This window comes from Heterodontus francisci, chromosome 25 (genome assembly GCF_036365525.1).
Source record: "Heterodontus francisci isolate sHetFra1 chromosome 25, sHetFra1.hap1, whole genome shotgun sequence".
Taxonomy (NCBI): Eukaryota; Metazoa; Chordata; class Chondrichthyes; order Heterodontiformes; family Heterodontidae; genus Heterodontus; species Heterodontus francisci.
The window spans coordinates 31,109,833-31,124,542 of record NC_090395.1 but is presented as its reverse complement, the minus strand read 5'-3'; the positions used below and the strand labels follow the sequence as shown (position 1 = coordinate 31,124,542).

General features: G+C 48.4%; 1 protein-coding gene across 1 annotated transcript in view; it reads right to left on the bottom strand.

Annotated features, from left to right (window-relative positions):
* LOC137384071 (synaptotagmin-6-like) overlaps positions 1-14,710 on the bottom strand; it is a 324,396-nt gene that overhangs the window by 266,710 nt on the left and 42,976 nt on the right. The gene's annotated exons all lie outside the window — the stretch shown is intronic.

Genomic DNA, 14,710 nt, shown 5'->3' with positions numbered 1-14,710 from the left:
AACTACAGGCCTGTTAGTTTAACATCTGTCTTAGGGAAAATGTTAGAAGCTATTATTAATGATGTTACAGCAGGGCATTTTGAAAAATTCAGGGTATTCAGGCAGAGTCAACATGGTTTTGTGAAAGGGAAATCTTGTGTAACCAATTTATTGGAATTCTTTGAGGGAGTTACATATGCTGTGGATAAAGGGGAACTGGTGGATGTATTGTACTTAGATTTCCAGAAGACATTTGATAAGTTGCCACATCAAAGGTTATTGCAGAAAATAAAAGCTCATGGTGTAGGGGGTAACATATTGGCATGGATAGAAGATTGGCTAGCAAACAGGAAACAGAAAGTAGGCATAAATGGGACATTTCTGGTTGGCAAGATGTAACGAGTAGTGTGCCACAAGGGGCCTCAACTTTTTACAATTTATATAAATTACTTAGATGAAGGGACCAAAGGTATGGTTGCTAAATTTGCTGATAACCCAATGATAGGTAGGAAAGTAACATGTAAAGAGGACATAAGGAGGCTACAACGGGATATAGATAGGTTAAGTTCGTGGGCAAAGATCTGGCAAATGGAGTATAATGTGGGAAAGTGGGAAATTGTCCACTTTGGCAGGAAGAATAAAAAAGAAGCATATTATCTAAATGGTGAGAGATGCAGCGGGATCTGGGTGTCCTAGTCCATGAATCGCCAAAGGTTAGTATGCAGGTACAGCAAGTAGTTAGGAAAGCTAATAAAATGTTATCATTTATCGCGAGGGGAATTGAATACAAAAGTAGGGAGGTTATGCTTCAGCTATACAGGCCATTAGTGAGACCACATCTGGAGTACTGTTTACAATCCTGGTCTCCTTATTTAAGGAAGGATGTAAATGCGTTGGAGGTAGTACAGAGAAGGTTTACTAGACTAATACCTGGAATGGGAGGGCTGTTTTATGAGGAAAGATTGGACAGGCTAGGCTTGTATCCGCTGGAATTTAGAAGAATAAGAGGTGATTTGATTGAAAGATATAAGATCCTGAGGGGTGTGGAAAGGACGTTTCCCCTTTTGGGAGAATCTAAAACCAGGGGTCACTGTTTAAAAATAAGGGGTCACCCATTTAAGACAGAGATGAGGAAAAAAATTTTCTTTCAGAGGGTTGTGAGTCTTAGGAATTCTCTTCCTCAAAAGGCAGTGTAAGCAGAGTCTTTGAATATTTTTAAGGCAGAGACAGATAGATTCTTGATAAGCAAGGGTGTGGAAGGTTATCGGGGGTAGCTGGAGATATGGAGTAATCAGTTCAGCCATGAACTTATTGAATGGCGGAGCAGGCTCAAAGGGCCGAGTGGCCTACTCCTGCTCCTAATTTGTATGTTCATATGCTAAACCTCTCCACCTCTTTACCTCTCTCTTCTCCTTTAAGACACTCCTCAAAAACTATGTGTCTAAGCTTTTGCTCACTTGTCGTAAAATCCCCTGATGTGTCACACTTTGAGAAAGTTCCTGTGAAGCACCTTAGTATCTTTTACTCCATTAAAATTGCTATATAAATGCAATTAGTTGTTATTGTTGATTATACCAATTGGAGGCTTAACCTGGGAGAATGAGGACAGCAACTTCTCAGCAAAAGCAGATACCAATAGCGAGAACACTGGCCATGGCAACATCAACCTGATTTCTTCAATTAACATTGCTTGAGTTCACATTGCCATATTCTGACTGAGGCTCATATAAAGGTCACACTGCTTGAAATCTTCAAACCAAGCCTTATTAAAAAAGCGGTTTGCACTGCTTCTGGGGCCTGCCGATGTCCAGCAGGTGGAAACGCTGCAGTAGATAATGTCATTATCTTTAGATTTTGTTAGATTAGATTCTTATGCAGTGCTTTGTGTGAATGGAAGTTTGAAATAATATCATGTACTTTTAGAATACCTGACTGTACAATGCTGGATCTGTAGCAATTACTACTATACATCTTAGGGAAACTTGATTGTAGGCTGAAACAAGAATGTCTAACCTTGTGCAGCTCATTAGTGATACCATTAGCACATATAGTTTTGGCTGCATGGCCTTCAAAAGGACATTGATGTGTGAGAAAGGATTCAGAGAAGAGCAACTTGTGCTTGGGAGTTCAATTGAGATCATTATAATTGCAGCACTAGATGAAAAGCATGCTGAAATGATTTGCTTGTCCTCTATATGCTGTTAAAGTGGAGCGTTAAGATTAATAGAAAATCGGTACCAATCAGAACATGGATTTACATTGCCCAGTTCTGTATTATACTGTCTGTAGTTTGCACATTCATCTTTTCCTTTGTCCCAGACAGGATCGACATAGAAGAGTAGTAGATACATCAAGCTGTAGTTGCTTTACCTTTTTCTTACTGATCTCTTATTTCACAACTGTTCTGATTCAATTGCTATGCTCTCGATATTTACCAAGTTGCACGTTCAGAGTGGGGGTGGGGGAACGAGTTACGAACAGCAAACACAAAAGTACAGGTTTCCTAAACACACTGCAGTCAAACACGTTTTAAATCTTTTCTCCAGGTTTCCCACCTGACAACCAACCGAACTGACCTGTCGGGGGATGGGGCAAGGAAAGCCTAAGCCTACCACAGAGGAGCAGGTTGGTCTAGTGGTAGGACGCAGGTGGTGGTCGCAGGGGGTACAGCCTGGTTGGAGAGAACAGCTTGGTTCCAGGGTGGGATGTGGGGTGAGATTGTGGGGTGTGGGGGTTAAATCAGTGTTCAGAGATCATGGTGGTGAGGGGATGGACAATTCACAAGGGGGTTTACAGGTAAGCTCGTTGGGCCTGGAGGAAACACTCCTGTTCCTCCTGGCCCACAAGTAGTGCTGTATACATCCTGAGGTTACCATTGACCAGAAGCTTAACTGGACCAGCCATATAAATACCGTGGCTACAAGAGCAGGTCAGAGGCTGGGAATTCTGCAATGAGTGACTCACCTCTTGACTCTCCAAAGTCTGTCCACCATCTATAAGGCACAAGTCAGGAGTGTGATGAAATACTCTCCACTTGCCTGGATAAGCGCAGTTCCAACAGCACTCAAGAAATCCAACAGTATCTAAGAGGGCCGCTTGATCGGCAACCCATCCACCACCTTAAACTTTCATGCCCTCCACCACATAGTGGCAGCAGTGTGTACCATCTACAAGATGCACTGCAGCACTCGCCAAGGCTCCTTTGACAGCACCTTCCAAACCCGTGACCTCTACCACCTAGAAGGATAAGGGATGTAGAACACCAATAGAAAACATTTAAAATGGTGTTAAACAGAGTGCAGGAAAATATATTCCACTAAATGGAAAGAACAAACTAAACTTTAGTGAGGCTCCATAGATGAATAAAGACATAAGGGAACAATTGAGGGTGAGGTAAGAGGTATAAACTAAGTACATAGACAGCTTCCCGATCCAATCTGGAGTCAGACAGGGCTGTCCTTTCTCCCCGGTCTTGTTTGTTTGCTGTATTGAACCTTTTTCTGAGTCCATTAGGAAAGATGCGGGCATACGAGGCATGACAATCCCAGGCAGCAGAGGCACTCAGGTCAAAGCCTCCCTGTACATGGACGATGTCGCCGTCTTCTGCTCAGATGCACTGACCGTTCGCAGGCTGATGAGCATCTGCAACCAGTTCAAACTGGCCTCGGGAGCCAAAGTAAATCGCGGCAAGAGCAAGGCCGTGCTCTTTAGGAACTGGGCTGACCGATCCTTCATTCCCTTCACCGTCAGGTCAGACTACCTGAAGGTGCTCGGGATATGGTTCAGAGGGGCTGGGGCATGGGCCAAAAAATGGAAGGACCATATAGCCATGGTAAAACATAAACTGAGTATATGGGAGCAGTGTTCTCTCTCCATTGTGGGTAAGAACCTGGTCATCAGGTGCGAGGCGCTCACATTGTTACTGTACATGGCGCAGGTCTGGCCCATACCCCAGTCCTGCACTGTGGCAGTCACCCGAGCCATCTTCTGCTTTATCTGGGGATCAAAAATGGACCGTGTCCGCAGGGACATGATGTTCAAACCTCTGGATAAAGAGGTAAAAAAACATACTCAACGTTGCCCTCATCCTGATGGCCACTTTTGTGTTCGGCTGCATCAAGCTGTGTGTAGAACCCGAGTATGCAAACACCAAGTGTCACTACGTACTGAGGTTCTATCTGTCCCAGGTGTTGCGAAGGATGGGTATGATCACATTGCCACAGAACGCTCCATTCAGTTGAACCGTGCCATACCACCTACCCTTCTTGGAAAAGTTTGCGCAGAAAAACACCTTTGACCACCAATGCAAAACTTTCTGGCGTTCCAGTGCAAAGACATTTCCACGACCGAGCCAACTTGGGGCGGCTGCCCCAAGCTTTAGTGCGCCACTCAGCATGTAGTCTTGGACCTTGGAATGTGCCAGTCTGCAACACTCGGCAGACCAAAGAGTGTTTTTCACCGAATTGATGGTTCTCCAGCAGCAGTTGATGTGCGTCCCTGGGAACAGCCCGTAGAGAACAGACTCCTGTATTACAGAGCTGCTTGGGATGAACCTCGACAAAAACCATTGCATCTCTTTCCAGCATCTGCAGTATTGTGATTTTTTTACTCAAAAATATACTTTATTCATAAAAATCTGTTAAAAAATACATTACAATTCAAAACAGTGCCAAGTTGACACTCCAAAAAGTGCAAAGGAAATCAGTTTTCCTCAATACAGGAGTTAGTTACCTCACAACCCTTCCATTCTATTTTACATGCCATGTACATTTTACAGCTAAACCATATTTTCTGGATACAGTTTGAGGGGTTTCCCATTGATCCAGCCCCTCAGTTCACCTTGGTGGGGAGACCTTACACTGTGGTCTTTCCCCATTGAGCCTTTGCAGCGGCTGCCCCAAGCTTTAGTGCGTCCCTCAGCACGTAGACCTGGACCTTGGAATGTGCCAGTCTGCAACATTGGGTCATGGACAACTCTTTGCGCTGGAAGACCAGCAATTTTCGGGCAGACCAAAGACCATTTTCATCGAATTGATAGTCCTCCAGCAGCAGTTGATGTTTATCTCGGTGTGTGTCCCTGGGAACAGCCCGTAGAGCACAGATTCCTGTGTTACAGAGCTGCTTGGGATGAACCGCGACAAAAACCACTGCATCTCTTTCCACACCTGCTTTGCAAAGACACATTCCAGAAGGAGGAGATCGGAAGTTTTTTTTCCCCCAAAAATATACTTCATTCATAAAAATCTGTAAAAAAATACATTACAAAACAGCACCAAGTTGACATTCCAGAAAGTGCACAGTAAAACATTTTTCTTCAATACAGGAGTGAGTTGCCTCACAGACCTTCCATTCCATTATACATGCCATGTATATTTTACAGCAAAACCATACTCGGTACATACAGCCCGAGAGGTCTCCCATGGGTCCAGCCCCTCAGTTCACTATGGCTTTTTTTTAATTTCCAAAATATACTTTATTCATAAAAATCTGTAAAAAATGCATTACCAAACAGTTCCAAAAAGCACCAAGTCAAACAATACAAAGAGTGCAAGGGAGATCAGTTTCCTTCAATACAGGAGTGAGTAGCCTCACAACCCTTCCATTTCATTTTACATGCCATGGACATTTAACAGCAAACGATTATTTTCTGGATACAGTTCGAAGGGTTTTCTTTGGATCCAGCTCCTCAGTTCAGCTTGGTGGTGGGACCTTACACAGTAGTCTTTCCCCATTGAGCCTTTGCTGCGGCTGCCCCAAGCTTTCGTGCGTCCCTCAGCACGTAGACCTGGACCTTGGAATGTGCCGGTCTGCAACATTCGGTCGTGGACAACTCTTTGCGCTGGAAGACCAGCAAGTTTCGGGCAGACCAAAGAGCGTCTTTCACCGAATTGATAGTCCTCCAGCAGAAGTTGATGTTTGTCTCGGTGTGCGTCCCTGGGAACAGCTCGTAGATCACAGACTCCTCTGTTACAGAGTTGCTTGGGATGAACCTCGACAAAAACCGCTGCATCTCTTTCCACATCTGTTTTAGAACATAGAACATAGAACAGAACAGCACAGTACAGGCCCTTCGGCCCACGATGTTGTGCTGAACCTTTAACCTACTCTAAGATCAAACTAACTACCTACCCTTCATTCTACTATCATCCATGTACCTATCCAAGAGTCGCTTAAATGCCCCTAATGTATCTGCTTCTACTACCACCGCTGGCAGCGCATTCCACGCACCCACCACTCTGTGTAAAGAACCTACCTCTGACATCTCCCCGAAACCTTCCTCCAATCACCTTAAAATTATGCCCCCTGGTGATAGCCCTTTCCACCCTGGGAAAAAGTCTCTGGCTATCCACTCTATCTATGCCTCTCATCATCTTGTACACCTCTATCAAGTCACCTCTCATCCTTCTTCGCTCCAATGAGAAAAGCCCTAGCTCCCTCAATCTTTCTTCATAGGACATGCCCTCCAGTCCAGGCAGCATCCTGGTAAATCTCCTCTGCGCCCTCTCTAAAGCTTCCACATCCTTCCTATAATGAGGTGACCAGAACTGAACACAATATTCCAAGTGTGGTCGAACAAGGGCCTTATAGAGCTGCAGCATAACCTCGCGGCTCTTAAACTCAATCCCCCTGTTAATGAAAGCCAACACACCATACGCCTTTTTAACAACCCTATCAACTTGGGTGGCAACTCTGAGCAATCTATGGACATGGACCCCGGGACATGGACATGTTCCTCCACACTCCCAAGAATCCTGTCTTTAAGCCTGTATTCCGCACTCAAATTCGACCTTCCAGAAGGAGGTGGGCAATCGTCTCTTCCCCACCACAACCACCTCGAGGGCAGTGTGTGGAGGGTGTGAGACTCCGAGTGTGCAGGAAGGATCTGACGGGGAGGCTCTTCTCACCACCAGCCAAGCTACATCTTGGTGCTTGTTTGAGAGTTCTGGTGATGAGGCATTCTGCAAAATGACTTTGGCGGTCTGCTCGGGGAACCATCCAACAGGATCCACCATCTCTTTTTCCCGTAGGGCCTTGAGGACATTCCCTGCAGACCACTGCCTGATGGATTGGTGGTCAAAGGTGTTTTTCCGCAGAAACTGCTCCAGAAGGATAGGTGGTACGGCACGGTCCAACTGCATGGAGCGTTCCGCGGCCATGTGACCAGGCCCATCCTTCGCAACACCGGGAACAGATAGAACCTCAGCACGTAGTGACACTTGGGGTTTGCATACTGGGGATCTAAACACAGCTTGATGCAGCCGCACACGAAGGTGGTCATCAGGATGAGGGTGACGTTGGGTACATTTTTCCCGCCCTTATCCAGAGGTTTGAACATCGTGTCCCTCCGGACCCGGTCCATTTTGGATCCCCAGATGAAGCGGAGTTGGCTCGGGTGACCACCACAGTGCTGGAGTGGGGAGTGGGCCAGACCAGCACCACGTACAGCAACAATGTGAGCGCCTCGCACCTGATGACCAGGTTCTTACCCACAATGGAGAGAGATCGCTGCTCCCATATGCTCAGCTTGTGTTGTACCCTGGCTACTTGCTCCTCCCAGGTTTTGGTGCACGCCCCGGGCCTTCCGAACCATATCCCCAGCACCTTCAGGTAGTCTGACCTGAAGGTGAAGAGGACAAAGGATCGGTCAGCCCAGTTCCCAAAGAACATGACCTCGCTCTTGCCGTGGTTAACGTTGGCTCCCGAGGCCAGTTCGAACTGGTGGCAGATGCTCATCAGTCTGCGAATGGACAGCGGGTCCGAGCAGAAGACGGCAACGTCATCCATGTACAGGGAGGTTTTAACCTGAGTGCCTCCACTGCCTGGGATTGTCACCCCTCTTATGCTCGCATCCTTCCTAATAGACTCAGCAAAGGGTTCAATACAGCAAACAAACAAGACAGGGAAGAGAGGACAGCCCTGTCTGACTCCAGATTGGATCGGGAAACTTTCCGATTCCCACCCATTGATTGAGGCTGCGCTACTGATGTTTGTGTAGAGCAGTTTGATCCAATTGCAGATTCCCTCCCCAAAGCCCATTTTGGAAAGCACGTCCATCATGTCGGTGTGCGCTACCCTGTCAAAAGCCTTCTCCTGGTCCAGGCTGATGAAGCAGGTGTCCATCCTCCTGTCCGTACATAGGCGATCCTATCCCTGAGTTGTGCGAGACTATCAGAGATCTTCCTGCCGGATACAGTACAGGTCTGATCAGGGTGGATCACCAACTCCAGAGCAGACTTGACTCGACTGGCTATGACTTTGGACAGAATCTTGTAGTCAACATTAAGCAGTGAGATAGGCCGCCAATTTCTGATTTCTGCCCTCTCCCCCTTCCGCTTGTAAATGAGGGTGATGATGCCTTTCCTCATGGATTCTGACATGTTGCCGGCCAGGAGCATACTCTCGTATACTTCCAGCAGGTCCGGGCCGACCCAGTCCCACAGGGCCAAATACAACTCAACCAGTAAGCCGTCGCTTCCGGGAGTTTTACTCGTCTCGAAGGACTCGATGGCCTTTGTCAGCTCATCCAGAGTTAACAGCGGACAGATTTTTTAATTTTTTATTTCCAAAATATACTTTATTCATAAAAATCTGTAAAAATTACATTGCCAAACAGTTTCAAACAGTACCAAAAAATACAAACATTGCAAGGGAGATCAGTTTCCTTATATACTATCATGAGTTTCTTCACAACCCTTCCATTTCACTATTGTCATGCCAATTACAGTTTCACATTTACAGCAAATGAAAATATCAACGATACAGTTCGAGGGGTTTCCCATGGATCCAGCCCCTCAGTTCAGCTTGGTGGGGGGACCTGACACTGTGGTCTTTCCCCATTGAGCTTTTGCTGCGGCTGCCCCAAGCTTTAGTGCGTCCCTCAGCACGTAATCCTGGACCTTGGAATGTGCCAGTCTGCAATATTCGGTGGTGGACAACTCTTTGCGCTGGAAGACCAGCAAGTTTCGGGCAGACCAAAGGGCGTCTTTCACCGAATTGATCGTCCTCCAGCAGCAGTTGATGTTTGTCTCGGTGTGCGTCCCTGGGAACAGCACGTAGAGCACAGACTCCTGTGTTACAGAGCTGCTTGGGATGAACCTCGACAAAAACCACTGCATCTCTTTCCACACCTGCTTTGCAAAGACACATTCCAGGATCCCAGCCCCCAGGCACTGGAAGCTGTGATGGGCCCGGTGTGCCCCAACCCCAATGCGCCACACGTAACGACGTGGCCAACGCATCTCAGCTCTGGGACACCGGGAGCAAAGACACGTCTGGCGCACCTCAGCTCCGGGAGGCCGGGAGCAGTGATGGTTTCGAGGAGGAACAGATGGAAGCAGCTGAGGACAACCCAATCCCCTCTGCCTACAAGACCCCACCGATGTCACCCGAGCGGAACAAACACTGCATGAAAAAGCAGGAGGGGTTTCTGAGCCCAACCAACGTGAAACTGCTTGCGCACACGATGGGTATGCAGGAACATCCCAAAGGACTGGGACTAGCAAGGACAAATGGTATGGGAAGCAAAAAATAACTTTTAAAAAATGGGTGTAAGAATTGCTTCCATTAATGTGCGTAGCATTAAATCTACTACGCGATGTGTTTCAACCTTGGATTACCTTGCCAAAGTCAAAGCTGACCTACTGTTTCTGCAGGAGTGTGGAATACCACACCTCAGCACCTACAGGCAGTGGTCGCGATGGTGGTCCCACGGGCCATCGATCTGGTCGGGGGGTAATGATTGCCGTTCCTCCGGCCTGGGTATTCTGATGCGGGGAGGTAACTTCACCATCTCCGAAGATAAGGAGGTGGTGGGCGGCCGCCTCCTCGTAGCAGACGTGATGTACAACAACGCTCCGCTCCGGTTGATCAACGTGTACGCCCCGGTACAACGCAGCGAGCGGCTGACCATCTTCCAGCAGCTCCCACTGCTGCTGGAGACGTCCAGGCCGGTCATCCTAGGCGGTGACTTCAACTGCATCATCGATGCGGCTGGACGATCCGGCAGTGACGACAGCAAACTGGACGCTACGTCCAGATTCCTAATGGAAACAGTTAAAGATGCCAAACTGCACGACGTCTTCGGCAAACCTGCAGACGGAGCGCAGCGCAGATACACATGGTCAAGATCGGACGGATCTGCCCGTTCCAGGATTGACTTCCTGTTTGTGTCCCGTGCTGTCACGGTCGGATCCACCGACGTCAAGCCGGTGTTCTTCTCCGACCACTGCCTCTTACTGGCCGACTGTCACTTACAGGACGACCAGCGGGTTGGCAGAGGGACGTGGAAGCTCAATGCTACACTGCTGACCCCAGAGAACGTTGAGGAACTCAAAAGGGATTACAAAGGTTGGAGGACCGTGAAACCCCTCTTTGAGTCTCCAGTTCACTGGTGGGAAGCGATCAAGGAGAACATCAAGAGGTTCCTCATCCACAAAGGTGTTCAGAGGGCGAGAGAGAGACAGAGGGAAATTACCCGACTCCAGAAAATTATGCAAAATCCACTCCGGTTGCAGTCAATGGGGGTCGAGGTCAAAGAGGACCTCCAAGAGGTGAAGAGCCAGCAGGTCTCGCTCTTTGCCAAGGAGGCCTCCAAGATCATCTTCCGGTCCAGAGTCCGCTCCATCGAGCAGGATGAGACGTGCTCGCGTTACTTCTTCCAAAAGGTACACAGAGAGAGCTCTGTTATCAGCAGCCTGAAGGAAGAAGATGGCTCGGTAACGACTTCGCAGTCCGACATACTAAGGATCAGCAAATCCTTTTATGCTGGGCAGTATGACGCGAAGCCCTCAGACAGCAGAGCCTCCCAGTCCTTCCTGTCATCTATCACAGAGGTCTTAGATGAGAGCAGGAGGGAGAGATTGGACAAGCCGCTAACTCTGGACGAGCTGACTAAGGCCGTCGAGTCCTTCGAGACGAGTAAAACTCCCGGGAGCGACGGCTTACCGGTCGGGTTGTACTCGGCCCTGTGGGACTGGGTCGGCCCGGACCAGCTGGAAGTATACGAGAGTATGCTCCTGGCCGGCAGCATGTCAGAATCCATGAGGAAAGGCATCATCACCCGCATTTCCAAGCAGAAGGGGGAGAGGGCAGAAATCAGAAATTGGCGGCCCATCTCACTGCTTAATGTTGACTACAAGATTCTGTCCAAAGTCATAGCCAGTCGAGTCAAATCTGCTCTGGAGTTGGTGATTCACCCCGATCAGACCTGTACTGGACCCGGCAGGAAGATCTCTGATAGTCTCGCGCTACTCAGGGATACGATCGCCTATGTACGGGACAGGAGGGTGGACACCTGCCTCATCAGCCTGGACCAGGAGAAGGCTTTTGACGGGATATCGCACACCTACATGATGGACGTGCTTTCCAAAATGGGCTTTGGGGAGGGAATCTGCAATTGGATCCAACTGCTCTACACAAACATCAGTAGCGCAGTCTCAATCAACGGGTGGGAGTCGGAAAGTTTCCCGATCAAATCTAGAGTCAGACAGGGCTGTCCTCTCTTCCCTGTCTTGTTTGTTTGCTGTATTGAACCCTTTGCTGAGTCTATTAGGAAGGATGCGAGCATAAGAGGGGTGACAATCCCAGGCAGCGGAGGCACTCAGGTCAAAACCTCCCTGTACATGGATGACGTCGCCGTCTTCTGCTCGGATCCGCTGTCCGTGCGCAGACTGATGAGCATCTGCGACCAGTTCGAACTGGCCTCGGGAGCCAAAGTTAACCACGGCAAGAGCGAGGCCATGTTCTTCGGGAACTGGGCTGACCGATCCTTTGTCCCCTTCACCGTCAGGTCAGATTACCTGAAGGTGCTGGGAATATGGTTCGGAAGGGCCGGGGCGTGCACCAAAACATGGGAGGAGCGAGTAGCCAAGGTACGACAAAAGTTGGGCATGTGGGGGCAGCGATCTCTCTCCATTGTGGGTAAGAACCTGGTCATCAGGTGCGAGGCACTCACGTTGTTGCTCTCCGTGGCGCAGGTCTGGCCCATACCCCACTCCTGCGCTGTGGCGGTCACCCGAGCCATTTTCCGCTTCATCTGGGGATCTAAAATGGACCGGGTCCGGAGGGACACGATGTTCAAATCTCTGGACAAGGGCGGGAAAAATGTACCCAACGTGGCCCTCATCCTGATGACCACCTTCGTGTGCGGCTGCATCAAGCTGCGTGTAGACCTCCAGAATGCAAACTCCAAGTGTCACTACGTGCTGAGGTTCTATCTGTCCCCGGTGTTGCGAAGGATGGGCCTGGGCACATCGCCGCGGAACGCTCCATGCAGTTGGGCCGTGCCGTACCACCTATCCTTCGTGGAGCAGTTTCTGCGGGAAAACACCTTTGACCAACGGTCCATCAGGCAGTGGTCTGCACGGAATGTCCTCAAGGCCCTACGGGAAAAGGAGACGGTGGATCCTGTTGGATGGTTCCCCGAGCAGACCGTCAAAGTCATTTGGCGGAATGCCTCATCACCAGAACTTTCAAACAAGCACCAAGACGTAGCTTGGCTGGTGGTGAGAAGGGCCCTCCCCATCAGATCCTTCATACACACCCGAAGTCTCGCCCCCTCCGCACAATGCCCCCGCAGGGGCTGTGGTGGGGAAGAGACGGTCGCCCACCTCCTCCTGGAATGTATCTTTGCAAAACAGCGGACAGATAGTGACACTTGGAGTTTGCGTACTGGAGGTCTACACACAGCTTGATGCAGCTGCACAAGAAGGTGGTCATCTTCTAGGTGATAGTGGTTGCATGTTGGGAGGTGCTGTCAAAGAAGCTTTCTACTGAATATTGAATAACAGTCACCCAACTACAGTTTGAATTTAGTTTTATAATAAAAATGTGCACTGCAGAATGTGCAAGATGCTGCTAAGGTCAGTAATTCAATATCAAGAATTTGCATAAACCATTTCAGCTTTACCCTTGTGACTTTGGAACCGACCAAATTACACGAACTTCAGTTACGTGGATAGATTGGAGAAGTTGGGACTGTTTTCCTTGGAAAAGTGATGGTTGAGAGGAGATTTGATAGAGGTATTGCAAATCATGAGAGGTCTGGACTAAGGGATAAATTGTTCTCATTGGTGGAAGGATCAAGAACAAAAGGGCACAGATTTAAGGTAATTAGCAAAAAAAGCAATGGCGACATGAGGAGAACCTTTTCACTCAGTGAGTGGTTAAGATCAAGAATACACTACGTGAGAGTATGGTGGAGGTAGATTCAATCGAGACATTCAAGAGGAAATTAGATTGTTATCTGAAAAGGAAGAATGTGCAAGGCTACAAGGAGAAGGTGGTGGCATGGCACCAGGTCAATTGCTCTTTCGGAGAACCAGTGCAGAAACAATGGGCCAAATGGCCTCCTTCAGTGCTGTAACAATCCTGTGATTCTGTATTTCCCACTGAATATACATTTTTAAGAGGAACCTGGAGAACTGGACATGGAAGTGGGGCAGAGTTTCAGACTTGGCTGGTTAGGATAGAAACAGGAGTAGGCCATTCAGCTCCTCAAGTCTGTACCATGATTCTATTGATGTGTCCTGGATAACCATATGTGCAGGAAGTGCCTCTCATTGCTCGAACTCAAGCTCAGGGTTCAGAGTATATGGGAGCTGAGAATCTGAGGTACATTCCAGGATGTCATCACCCACAGCTACTGATAATTCAGGAGTATAATAAATGCATGACCATCTGCCATATCTGGGACATTAAATTTGATCCTTGATCCAATTAGATCTCTTTAGACAGTGTGTAGCAGGTGAAAAACTGGTTCAGTCCATCGACCATGGCTTTTGCTGAGTGGGTTTTTCTTAAGGGTATGGCCTCTGGGAATCGAGTGACCAGCTCCCTGACAGTTAAGAGGTATTAAAAACCTGTACTAGTTCTAGGTAAGGGTCCCACACATCTAGCAGAACTCTGCTGAAGTGTTCTTAGTATTAGTGCGGCGGGCTTGCTTGCAGTTGTGGCTTCCCAACAACCTGACAGGTATGGCAGGTCCTACAGAATTTAACCACATCTTGGTATAAATAATACCAATAGAAAATGCTGACTTATCCGGACCTGAGTCTTTCGGATACCCAGCCTTTGGAATTTTGTGGGCAATCCTCAAAACTTCCCGACGAGAGTTGGGAGGAACTAAAATTTGTTGGACCACTGTCCACTCCTCCTCTGCTGGTCGCTGAGGAGGTCTCCACCTTCTCATCAGTACCCGATTTTCTTTCAAGTAATCGCATTCAGGAACCCCTTCTGCCTCTGACAGGCAGTCTGTGCTATTCGTTTTAAATCGGGGTCTGCCTGTTGAGCCTCAATCAAGGAGTGTCTGCTGAACACCTCCTTCTCCTTTCCTAAATCTCCCAAAAAAGTTTCAGCCAGCCAGACCTCTGGGTCATCTGTCTGAATTACTGGCTCAGCTCTCTCTGGCGGAGCTTGCTTAGCTACAGACCTGGTTACTACACAGTCAGGGAATATTCCATCTCCCTAGCCTCATTTGACTTGTCTAAGACTATCGGGGAGGCTATCACTCTCCCCCCAGCCAAATCATTACCCAACAGCAAATCTACTTCAGGCAGACTGGGGACAATCCCTACAGTAACTGGTCCAGAGACGAGGTCGCACTGTAAGTGGACCCGATATACGGGTAAGGGCATATACACACCTTCAATGCCTTTCATCAGAACCTTGACATTCACCGAGTTCTGATGGGAAGGTCATGCCTTTAACTTGCATTAGTGATCGGGTGCCCCTG